General features: G+C 39.0%; 1 protein-coding gene across 4 annotated transcripts in view; it reads left to right on the top strand.

The window, feature by feature from the left end:
- The window catches only part of DIP2B (disco interacting protein 2 homolog B), a 236019-nt gene that overhangs the window by 86901 nt on the left and 135682 nt on the right, over positions 1-13436 (top strand). The window lies entirely within an intron of this gene.

The raw sequence follows: 13436 nt of genomic DNA on the forward strand, positions 1-13436 counted from the left end.
TTTTTATTTGGCTGATGTTTAGACCAATTTTAGAACTTAGTAGAGTTTTCTTTAATTATATGAAGTAAACTCAGTGTATGTTAACGTGAAGCTTGGTACATATATTACCTCGTCACATGTATTACCTCGTGATATAGATTAAGATTCATATACTCAGTCATTATAAGGCTTTATGGTAAGTGTGAAGCAGTTTAGCGATTGGATTATTGATCTAAGAACTCAACATTAATTGTCAAATAGGAAAAGGACATTAGAAATATTAAAATAATGTATTTAAAAAGTTGAGCCCAGCTAAAATGTAACATAGGTATTTATAGTTTGATATGTGATAAAGTGTTTTGTCTATCTTGGTCTTATATCAACTTAGGTATTTTGCTGTTTTTATTTGCCTGACTGGTTTTTAGATTATCTGGTTTATTTTAACAATGGTAAAATAACTTAATGGTGTCAGCCCTGGGTGTCTTAAAGGGTTTGTCTTTCAGAATTGGTGACCCACCTTTCAGCTTTTTTGGGGGAAGGGGGAGCCGCCCTGCACGGCTTGCAGGATCTTAGTTCCCTGACCAGGTATCAAACCCGGCCCTGGCAGTGAAAATGCCAAGTCCTAACCACTGGACCTCCAGGAAATTCCCCCACCTTTCAGCTTTTAGCTGTCATTCAATTATTTTAGTTTACTTTGACATTTTTCTCTTATTGAGAGGGAGGAGCTCTACTTTGAATAACTTGATATGTTAAAAAAATTATTTTATTAGTACCATTACGTTACACTGGCCGCATAAATTATCACAGAGCTTGGGTTCAAAGTCTAAAATGATTAACACTTTGGCAGCTGTTGGCTCTAATGAGACTAAAACCATGCCGACTCTGGCAACGCAGGTTAGCAAGCTAGTGGTGCACACAGCTAGTGGGTTTCCTGTCCCTTTGTGTACTGGTAAATATATTTAGAACTGGAGAGTGAACTGGTAAGTTTTTTATTTTTAATGTTATTTATTTATTTTTGGCCGCATTGGGTCTTTGTTGCTATGTGCGCGCTTTCTCTAATTGTGGCGAGTGGGGGCTACTCTTCCTTGCAGTGCGTGGGCTCCTCATTGAGGTGGCTTCTCTTGTTGTGGAGCACGGGCTCTAGATGTGTGGGCTTTAGTAGTTGTGGCATTGTGGGCTCAGTAGTTGTGGCTCATGGGCTCTAGAGTGTAGGCTCAGTAGTTGTGGCGCACAGGCTTCATTGCTCTGCGGCATGTGGGATCTTCCCAGACCAGGTTTCGAACCCGTTTCCCCTGCATTGGCAGGTGGATTCTTAACCACTATGCCACCAGGAAAGTACCGACTGGTAAGGTTTTATTAACAGAAAGCTTCAAGTACACCAAGATTATACTTAATGTGGCCATTGAGGAGAATACTACATCCATGTCTCTCAAGTATAGTTTTTTCTTTCTTTGTGACAATTAAATGTATTAACCAAAAGTCTGTGTATTGATTTACATTATAAAATAAGCCATTTATTCACAGAAGAAAAATCTCCAGATGGACTAAAGTAAAAATGAGAAAAGAAATAAGTGGCCTCTGGCACATGGCCTCCTGGGAATGTATTGAAGGGCTCCTCCCTTCTCCCCCTTTACTCTCAACCTTCCTTCTTCCACCCTCAAGGTGGAATTTCTTTGTGCCTTTGTGATCTCATAGCTCCAGGTCAACTTCTCGAACATGGTTTCTTTCCTTCTGTGTTTTTTAGGCATTTACAGTGTTCAGTAAAGCTGAATAATTCTATAGCACATTGCCAGTAGGTGCTGCCATCTTATACACAGTATTCCAGCCTGATAGCTCCATGGCTTTAAGACTTTGGTTCATGTAAGAAGAATCTAATCTCATTTATCAGTGCTTTATATAACTTAGTATATAAAAGAAGACCTTTGGCAGGGATAGAGTTTGTTTTAGAAATATAAAATAAGAATCATAAGTAGAAATGAAAAAGGGAGAAATTGGAAGAGGGTCTTAAAGACAAAGTTTTGACCATATGAGTTGGATTGTGTCTGTTTTGCATGGTGGTAAAACAGGTTAACAAAAGCCATATATATATAGATAGTTGAGGATGATCATTACTATGCATAGCCAGTCTGGGGTTAATTGAATCTTAGAGCTTTGACTGTGTCCAAGACCAGGAGACTTTCAGAGTGTTGACCTGGTTTGGATGATCCTGAAAAACACAGCTTCCAATTGGCACTAAAGTACACTGAAGATTCACTACCTAAGGAGTTCAGTAACCCAAGGTATTTAGATAAATATGATTTGCATGTTTTAAAAATAGCTGTGACTTGTCTCAGTTTTATTTCTTTGAAACTTGGTTATTTTTACTTTTTATGCTAGAATAGGTAATATTTGCTTTAAATATAGTCAGATATTTATACAAGATCAGTAAAAATTTCCACTAACTTCTTTTAAAAATTATCTAAGCTAGTTTTTTTCCTTATATATTTAAAAACTCACATATTTCTCCAGTCTTTGTGAATCCGTCTATTAATTTGCCCTTTAGGCAAACTAGCATATACACACGGAGATGTACTCTTTGTATGGAGGGACTCCACTATACAAAGTTTTCAGCACATTGTTTTTCACTTAGTTACTCTCAGAGCACTTTCCATGTCAACATACATCGATTTACTTCATTTTTTTTTAAAGGCCTGCATAGTGCATATTGGAATGGGAAATCCATCATTTATTTGACAGCATAACTTATTAAATCACTATAAAAGTTATTTTAATTTAAGCACAGGTGGTTAAAAACCTGGCATCTAATTAAAAAAATTTTTTTTATTGGCGTATAGTGCATTTACAATGTTGTGTTAGTATCAGGTGTACAGCAAAGTGAATCAGTTATACATATACATATATCCACTCTTTTTTTTTTTAGATTCTTTTCCCATATAGGCCATTGAATAGAGTTCCCTGTGCTGTACAGCAGGTTCTTATTAGGTATCTGTTTTATATATAGTGGTGTGTATATGTCAGTACCAATCTCCCAATTTATCTCGCCCCACCAATCCCCTGGTAACCACAAGTTTGTTTTCTACATCTGTGACTCTACTTCTGTTTTGTAAATAAGTTTATTTGTACCTGGCATCTAATATTGAAATGTCTGGATTCTTTGTCAGCAGCATGGAATTTCATATAAATGAGTTTTTAATTTATCCATTGTCCTCAGAGTTTACAGACAGAAGCTCCCTCACTATTCTGCTTACTCTAGAGAGGGAAAAGGTTAGAAGTGAGAATGTTATCTTAATATAACAATATTAGGTAGTGCTGTGGCCTCCTGTTTCTGGAGGAGTATGATTAATAAATGAGCATCTCTTCTTTGAGTCAGCGGGCAGCACTGGGATGCCTGATGACTGAGGGCACCTGAGAGGAGGGAGGTCAGAAGAACTCGCCCTGGAATCAGGGAGCAGGGCTCTCAGACCTCTCCTGCGCAGTCCTGGACTTTGTCAGAGTAGCATGAATGATGAATGCTGACTCCTGTTTAGCTGAAACAGTAGGATGCTTTAATGATATTTTAGAGCTTCTCTTTTATAGTTATCTTTTCAGTCTTCTTTGTGAATATAAAGTTATGTTATATTAAAGTGAGTGGTCACATTTAAGGGAGAAGGTTACAAGTGAACAGTAAGGTTCTTTGGATGGTTTAGTTGTTTTCAGCCCTTCAGAGTTTTCTTTATCACATTTGGCAAGTATATTTTTCTACCTCCCACTGGCATGAAGTGAGCGCTCTTGCAGAACATGGTCACACTTAATTCTGTCAGGTTGGGTCCAAAGCAGCCATGTGACTGACTGATGTTAAGATGCAGAAATAACTTAAGTAATTTCTAAATATGAGTTTGGTTTATTTTCCTTTCTTTAATGCCATCAAGTTATCCACACCTACCTATTTCTGCATTAATGAGCAAAGGACTTTTTCTTTTTTCTTCAAAGGAGGGACAGACTGGGAATCCTGATGATTTACTGGGTAAATCACTTAAGGTAATGATAATGGTAGTGTCATGGGAACAGTGGATATAACTTGCAACACAAGTTGTACTCCTCTTGAACAGAATTTTGTTAAGTAGTCTTAATCCTGGCCTTAAACTCTTCAGGAGAATCTTAACACAAGTTCTTCTGTCATCCTGCCTCCCATCCCTCACACACATACCTTTCTTCTCCATGCCCATTCCCACCGTACATCCTCCCCTTCTTAGAGACTTTTGGAACATATTATTTTACCTGGCTTTTCAGCTTCTTCTTATTGCTCTAAAATGTATCCTTGTCCAGCTCCAGATTCTCCGTGAATGCCACCACTTTACCTCTCTGGTCACCCATAAGTGGGTAATTCTACAAGGCATCCTGCTTTCCTTTTCTCCTTTGGCTACTGAGAATAAAAATACCTCCTTTTCCTTTTTTATCCTTTCCTTCAGATGCAGCTTTGATGATAATGATAATGATCCTTTACTAACAACTTTCAAAAGGTTTTCAGATTTATTACTTTCCTTTGCTCACACATGCACACACACAAATTACTGTGAGGAAGGTAAGTTGGATATTTACATCCCTATTTTGCAGATGAGGACACTAACAGAAGGCTGGAAATGACTGGCTTAAAGTCACATAACTAGTTAAGAATAGAACCAGATCACTAACCAGATCATTTTATTCCAGAACCAATGCTTTTTACACCATACTATACTGTCTACTTTGTATATTTAAAAAGTTTTTTCCTAAACAAAAATAGTTCCTTTTTGTGAGAGGAATTCTTTTTTTCTTTTTTTAACCCATGTTTATAGCAGCAGCATCATTATTATTTTTTAACATCTTTATTGGAGTATAATTGCTTTACAATGTTGTGTTAGTTTCTGCGGTATAACAAAGTGATTCAGCTATATGCATTCATATATCCCCATATCCCCTCCCTCTTGCATCTCCCTCCTACCCTCCCTATCCCACCCCTCTAGGTGGTCACAAAGCACTGAGCTGATCTCCCTGTGCTATGTGGCTGCTTCCCACTAGCTATCTATTTTACATTTAGTAGTGTGTATATGTCAGTGCTACTCTCTCACGTCGTCCCAGCTAACCCTTCCCCATCCCCATGTCCTCAAATCCATTCTCTATGTCTGTGTCTTTATTCCTGTCCTGCTCCTAGGTTCATCAAAACCATTTTTTTTAGAGTCCATATATATGTGTTAGCATACAGTATTTGTTTTGCTCTTTCTGACTTACTTCGCTCTGCAGGACAGACTCTAGCTCCATCCACCTCACTACAAATATCTCAATTTCGTTTCTTTTTAAAGCTGAGTAATATTCCACTGTATATATGTGCCACATCTTCTTTATCTATTCATCTGTCTATGGATACTTAGGATGCTTCCATGTCCCGGCTATTGTAAATAGTGCTGCAGTGAACATTGTGACATGACTGTTTTTGAATAATGGTTTTCTCAGGGTATATGCCCAGTAGTGGGATTGCTGGGTCATATGGTAGTTCTATTTTTAGGATTTTTTTTTTTTTTTTTTGGCGGTATACGGGCCTCTCACTGTTGTGGCCTCTCCCGTTGTGGAGCACAGGCTCCGGATGCGTAGGCTCAGCAGCCATGGCTCACGGGCCCAGCCGCTCCGCGGCATGTGGGATCTTCCCGGACCGGGGCACGAACCTGCGTCCCCTGCATCGGGAGGCGGACCCTCAACCACTGCGCCACCAGGGAAGCCCTATTTTTTGTTTTTTAAGGAACCTCCATTTGCTTCTCCATAGTGGCTGTATCAATTTACATTCCCACCAACAGTGCAAAAGGATTCCCTTTTCTCCACACCCTCTCCAGCATTTATTGTTTGTAGATTTTAATTTTTTGCGGTACGCGGGCCTTTCCCGTTGCGGAGCACAGGCTCCAGACGCGCAGGCTCAGCAGCCATGGCTCACGGGCCCAGCCGCTCCGCGGCATGCGGGACACTCCCGGACCGGGGCACGAACCCGTGTCCCCTGCATCGGCAGGCGGACTCTCAACCACTGCGCCACCAGGGAAGCCCTGTTTATAGATTTTTTGAAGATGGCCATTCTGACTGCTGTGAGGTGATACCTCATTGTAGTTTTGACTTGCTTTCCTCTAATGATTAGGGATGTTGAGCATCCTTTCATGTGTTTGTTGGCAATCTGTATATCGTTTTTGGAGAAATGTCTGTTTAGGTCTTCTGCCTATTTTTGGATTGGGTTGTTTTTTTGATATTGAGCTGCATGAGCTGCTTGTATTTTTTGGAGATTAATCCTTTGTCAGTTGCTTCGTTTGCAAATATTTTCTCCCATTCTGAGGGTTGTCTTTTCATCTTGTTTATGGTTTCCTTTGCTGCGCAAAAGCTTTTCAGTTTCATTAGGTCCTATTTGTTTATTTTTGTTTTTATTTCCATTTCTCTAGGAGGTGGGTCAAAAAGGATCTTGCTGTGATTTATGTCATAGAGTGTCCTGCCTATGTTTTCCTCTAAGAGTTTTATAGTGTCTGGCCTTCCATTTAGGTCTTTAATCCATTTTGAGTTTATTTTTGTGTATGCTGTTAGGGAGTGTTCTAATCTAATTCTTTTACACGTAGCTGTCCAGTTTTCCCAGCACCACTTATTGAAGAGGCTGTCTTTTCTCCATTGTATACTCTTGCCTTCTTTATCAAAGATAAGGTGACCATATGTGTGTGAGTTTATCTCTGGGCTTTCTATCCTGTTCCATTGATCTATATTTCTGTTTCTGTGCCAGTACCATACTGCCTTGATTACTGTAGCTTTGTAGTATAGTCTGAAGTCAGGGAGCCTGATTCCTCCAGCTCCGTTTTTCTTTCTCAAGAATGCTTTGGCTATTCAGGGCCTTTGTGTTTCCATACGAATTGTGAAATTTTTTTGTTCTAGTTCTGTGAAAAATGCCAGTGGTAGTTTGTTAGGGATTGCATTGAATCTGTATATTGCTTTAAGTAGTATAGTCATTTTCACAATGTTGATTCTTGCAATCCAAGAACATGGTGTATCTCTCCATCTGTTTGTATCATCTTTAATTTCTTTCATCAGTGTCTTATAGTTTTCTCCGTAAGGTCTTTTGCCTCCTTAGGTAGGTTTATTCCTAGGTATTTTATTCTTTTGGTTGCAGTGGTAAATGGGAGTGTTTCCTTAATTTCTCTTTCAGGGTTTTCATCATTAGTGTATAGGAATGCAAGAGATTTCTGTACATTAATTTTGTATCCTGCAACTTTACCAAATACATTGATTAGCTCTAGTAGTTTTCTGGTAGCATCTTTAGGATTCTCTATGTATAGTATCATGTCATCTGCAAACAGTGACAGTTTTACTTCTTCCTTTCCGATTTGGATTCCTTTTATTTCTTTTTCTTCTCTGATTGCTGTGACTAAAACTTCCAAAACTATGTTGAATAATAGTGGTGAAAGTGGGCAACCTTGTCTTGTTCCTCATCTTAGAGGAAATGCTTTCAGTTTTTCACCATTGAGAGCAATGTTGGCTGTGGATTTGTCATATATGGCCTTTATTATGTTGAGGTAGGTTCCCTTTGTGCCTACTTTCTAGAGCCTTTTTATCATAAATGCGTGTTGAATTTTGTCAGAAGCTTTTTCTGCATCTGTTGAGATTATCATATGGTTTTTATCCTTCATTTTGTTAATATGGTGTATCAGATTGATTGATTTGCGTATATTGAAGAATCCTTGCATTCCTGGGATAAACCCCACATGATCATGGTGTATGATCCTTTTAATGTGCTGTTGGATTCTGTTTGCTAGTAATTTGTTGAGGAATTTTGCATCTGTGTTCATCAGTGCTATTGGCCTGTAGTTTTATTTTTTTGTGATATCTTTGTCTGGTTTTCGTATCAGGGTGATGGTGGCCTCATAGAATGAGTTTGGGAGTGTTCCTCCCTCTGCTGTATTTTGGAAGAGATTGAGAAGGATAGATGTTAGCTCTTCTCTAAATGTTTGATGGAATTCACCTGTGAAGCCATCTGGTCCTGGGCTTTTGTTTGTTGAAAGATTTTTAGTCACATTGTCAATTTCAGTGCTTGTGCTTGGTCTGTTTATGTTTTCTATTTCTTCCTGGTTCAGCCTATGAATGTTGTGCTTTTTTAAGAATTTGTCCATTTCTTCCAGGTTGTCCATTTTATTGGCATATAGTTGCTTGTGGTAATCTCTCATGATCCTTTGTATTTCTGCAGTGTCAGTTGTTACTTCTCTTTTTTCATTTCTAATTCTGTTGATTTGAGTCCTCTCCCTTTTTTTCTTGATGAGTCTAGCTAATGGTTTATCAATTTTGTTTATCTTCTCAAAGAACCAGCTTTTACTTTTTTTGATCTTAGCTATTGTTTTCTTCATTTCTTTTTCATTTATTTCTGATCTGATCTTTATGATTTTTTTCCTTCTGCTAACTTTGGGGTTTTTTTGTTCTTCTTTCTCTAATTGCTTTAGGTGTAAGTTTAGGTTGTTTATTTGAGATGTTTCTTGAGGTAGGATTGTATTGCTGTAAACTTCCTCTTAGAACTGCTTTTCTGCATCCCATAAGTTTTGTGTCATCATGTTTTTATTGTCATTTATTTCTAGGTTATTTTTGATTTCCTGTTTGATTTCTTCAGTGGTCTCTTGGTTATTTAGTAGCTTATTGTTTAGCCTCCATGTGTTTTTAATTTTTACAATTTTTTTTCCTGTAATTGATATCTAGTCTCATAGTGTTGCGGTTGGAAAAGATACTTGATACGATTTCCATTTTCTTAAATTTACCAAGGCTTGATTTGTGACCCAAGATATGGTCTATTCTCAAGAATGTTCTATGAGCACTTGAGAAGAAAGTGTATTCTGTTGTTTTTGGACAGAATGTCCTATAAATATCAATTAAGTCCATCTTGTTTAATGTGTCATTTAAAGCTTGTGTTTCCTTATTCTGTCTGGATGATCTGTCCATTGGTGTAAGTGGGGTGTTAAAGTCACCCACTATTGTGTTATGGTTGATTTCTCCTTTTATGGCTGTTTACATTTGCCTTATGTATTGAGGTGCTCCTATGTTGGGTGCATAAATATTTACAATTGTTATATCTTCTTCTTGGATTGATTCCTTGATCATTATGTAGTGTACTTCCTTACCTCTTGTAACAGTCTTTATTTTAAACTGTATTGTTTTATTTTTTTTTTTGCTGTACGCGGGCCTCTCACTTTTGCGGCCTCTCCCGTGCGGAGCAAAGGCTCCGGATGTGCAGGCTCAGCAGCCATGGCTCACGGGCCCAGCCACTCCACCGCATGTGGGATCCTCCCAGACCGGGGCACGAACCCGTGTCCCCTGCATCGGCAGGCGGACTCTCAACCACTGCGCCACCAGGGAAGCCCCTAAAGTGTATTTTATCTGATATGAGTATTGCTACTACAGCTTTCTTTTGATTTCCAGTTGCACAGAATATCTTTTTTCTATCCTCTCACTTTCAGTTTGTATGTGTCCGTAGGTCTGAAGTGGGTCTCTTGTAGACAGCATATATATGGGTCTTGTTTCTGTATCCATTCAGCCAGTCTGTGTCTTTTGGTTGGAGCATTTAATCCATTTACATTTAAGGTAATTATCGATATGTATGTTCCTATTACCATTTTCTTAATTGTTTTGGGTTTGTTTTTGTAGGTGTTTTCCTTCTCTTGTTTTTCCTGCCTAGAGAAGTTCCTTTAGCATTTGTTGCAAAGCTGGTTTGGTGGTGCTGAATTCTCTTAACTTTTGCTTGTCTGTAAAGGTTTTAATTTCTCTATTGAATCTGAATGAGATCAATAGAGATTGTAGATTGTAGGTTTTTCCCTTTCATCACGTTAAATATGTCCTGCCACTCCCTTCTGGCTTGCAGAGTTTCTGCTGAAAGATCAGCTGTTGACCTTATGGGGATTCCCTTGTATGTTATTTGTTGTTTTTCCCTTTCTGCTTTTAATATTTTTTCTTTGTATTTAATTTTTGATAGTTTGATTAATATGTGTCTTGGCGTGTTTCTCCTTGGATTTATCCTCTGTGGGACTCTCTGTGCTTCCTGGACTTGATTGACTATTTCCTTTCCCATGTTAGGAAGTTTTTGACTATAATCTCTTCAAATATTTTCTCTGTCCCTCTTTTTTCTCTTCTTCTTCTGGGACCCCTATAATTCGAATATTGGTGCATTTAATGTTGTCCCAGAGCTCTCTGAGACTGTCCTCAGTTCTTTTCATTCTTTTCTCTTTATTCTACTCCCTGGCAGTTATTTCCATCATTTTATCTTCCAGCTCACTTATCCATTCTTCTGTGTCAGTTATTCTGCTATTGATTCCTTCTAGAGTACTTTTAATTTCATTTATTGTGTTGCTCATCACTGTTTGTTTGCTGTCTAATTCTTCTAGATCCTTGTTGAATGTTTCTTACATTTTCTCCATTCTCTTTCTGAGATTTTGGATCATCTTTACTATCATTACTCTGAATTCTTTTTCACGTAGGTTGCCTATTTCATCTTCATTTATTTGGTCTTGTAGGTTTTTACCTTGCTCCTTCGTCTATAACATATTTTTTTGTCATTTCATTTTTTTTTTTTTTTGGATGGGTGGGGCCTGAGGCATCCAGCACTGGAGTTTGCAGGCAGTTGGATAGAGCTGGGTCTTGGTGCTGAGATGAGGACCTCTGGGGAGACCTCACTCTGATTAATATTCCCTGGGGTCTGAGGTTCTCTGTTAGTCCAGTGGTTTGGACTCGGAGCTCCCACCACAGGAGATTAGGCCCAACCTCCGGCCTGGGAACCAAGATCCCACAAGCCGGTCGCTGGCGGTTCCTCCCATCCTCTAGGTGTCTGTGGTTCCCCACTGGTGCCTGGTAGGTGCCCTAGTTGTGCGGAGATGCACATTCCGCGTCCTCCTAGTCCACCATCTTGACTCCGCCCTTGCTAGAGGAATTCGTAGTGAACATCTTTTTTGCTGGATATATAATATTGTAAAATAGTTTTTTAAACTGTTAACAGTCACTGTAAAAATAACATTGAGTGGACAAATTTTTGTTATTCTTTTGGGTAGATTCCTAGAAGTAGTATTGGGTCGAAATATAACTGTTTTACAAACTTGTGAACACTGCACAACTGTTTCCCCTGAAAGGATGTTCTGATTTCATTGTTTCTTCATATTAACCAGATAGCATATAATATAACAGAAAGCTTGACAGAGAGTAATTATAGCCTTTGCCTAGGGAGACTGGAGTCACTGGTTGTTATTTATTAGTTTAACTGTTATCATCAACACCATTTCTATAAAAATGGCCTGTTTTCTGTGATGGCAGTAGGAGATTTTGAGATTATGATCTTTCGTATTGTTTTGCTCTTTTCCTGATCATGTAATTTATGACAACAGTTCTGTAAGGACATCCGTATTTACATTCACATTCAACTGCTTCCATTTCCTGCAGCTCAACTGAACAGGAAAAAAAATTGAAATATTGGGAACCTTTGTTTTTAATTAGTAAGCCACCTCAAATGGCTGGGAGATGGTGTCAGTTTATAGAACCAGAAAGAGCAATTTTCATGATGGTTAGTAGTTAACATTTACTTACTCAGTTTAGTAAATAAATACAAATAAATTCAGGAATGGTATATGTTTGAATTAAATACATCTCTGCCCTTCAGTTTTGTACATATGACCAGGATAGTTAATTTAGACATCTTTTTTTTTTTTTTTTTTTTTGCGGTATGCGGGCCTCTCACTGTTGGGGCCTCTCCCGTTGCGGAGCACAGGTTCCGGATGCACAGGTTCAGCGGCCATGGCTCACGGGCCTAGCTGCTCCGCAGCATGTGGAATCTTCCCGGACCGGGGCACGAACCCGTGTCCCCTGCATCAGCAGGCGGACTCTCAACCACTGCGCCACCAGGGAAGCCCTAGACATCTTTTGATGTTTCAAATGATTTCCAAAACCTCCCTTTGGTTCCTACTAGCTAGTACCTGATGAGGACAAATTATTTTCTTAAGAATTTACTGTTTTAGTTATTAGCAGTATTAATACTAGAATATGTTGATTGCTATTTTCCACAGAAAAGCTGTTGTTGTAGTATGAATAAGTGTGGATGTAAACAACACATTACAAATGAGAAAAACAAATCTCTCTCTTGTGAGTCCCAAACTAGATGTGCTTCCTGTGTGGGGGGAGCAGCCTGATAGTAGGGTGGGGAAAGTCTACTCTCTGGAAGCACAGGCTGTAACAGGCCTGACAGAGGAGTGAGGAGGTGGGGCCCTGCAAGCCTGGCCTGGCATTAGCTGCCCATGGGCTCTCTTCTTTCCCCCACTGGATAGTTCAGGAGAATATTCACTTACCTGTTCAGATAACCCTTTTAATTGATTAGTTTTTAAGTCAGTGGGTTACTTTAAAAATATTTCTGTAAAATCTGGACACTCCTATTTATCTTTTTTAACCCCTTCAGAAAAGTTTTTTCCAAAGATGATTGAGTGTTTTGGAGAAGCCTGATATTTGCTTCTAGTGTTGTGTTAAAGCTTGAAACATGTTCATATTTCTCAATTCATTGATTTGCATAGCTGTTTCCTCTTCCCGGAAGATTCCTACCAGAAGGCTCTTCTCAAGATGTCTGTATGACTAACTCCTGCCTCAGGTTTTGCTCAAATCTCACATTCTCAAATGAGTTCTGCCTGATTGCCTTATTAATGCTACCGCCTGATGAACATCCCCCCATACTCTGCTCTCCTTCTTCTAAATTTTTCTTTTTCCAAAGCATTTTCCACCTTGTAACATTCTATATAATGTATCCACTTGTTATGTTTATAGTTTACTGTCTATCTCTTCCCTCCACAAGGGAGTCTTTGTCTGCTCTGGCACACTCCAAGCACCTAGACCAGTGCCTGACTCCTCGCAGGCCATCAGCACTGGCTGAGTGAGAGATTAGTAACACACGCTTATGTATGTGCATGCTTATGTATGTTTATGTGGACAGTACAAGGTGTGTGGAACAGGCTGACCAGGGGAGCCTTTTAACTTAAAAGTATGTTTGCTTTTCATGTTTTATATATTTTATGATTTATACATTGTGTTTTTACATCTTAGCCAGGCATTAAACCCAAGCATCTGGCTCCAGATTTGGGACACTAACGAGTATGCCACGTTGCCTCACAGTAGGATGTTTTTGTCGGCCTTTGTAATGTTTCTGTGCATTCTTACTACACCTTGCTTCCTATTTAACCTGTTACTTCTATTCTAGCACTTAAATATTACCCTGTCTCATCCCCAGTCTCTAAAGAGCCCAAATCTGTTTGCATATGATTTTGTTCTAGGCACCATCTTCACCCCTGTGTTTTCTGGTCTGTCTTCTCCTGGTTCTACAGTTACTGATCCTATTATATAAGTCAACATAATGATCCTGTGATCAGAGAGCAAAAGTTCTCTCGCTCTTGTTATTAGCCACTCAGGGCTGGATCACAAAGGAG

This window comes from Pseudorca crassidens, chromosome 11 (genome assembly GCF_039906515.1).
Source record: "Pseudorca crassidens isolate mPseCra1 chromosome 11, mPseCra1.hap1, whole genome shotgun sequence".
Taxonomy (NCBI): Eukaryota; Metazoa; Chordata; class Mammalia; order Artiodactyla; family Delphinidae; genus Pseudorca; species Pseudorca crassidens.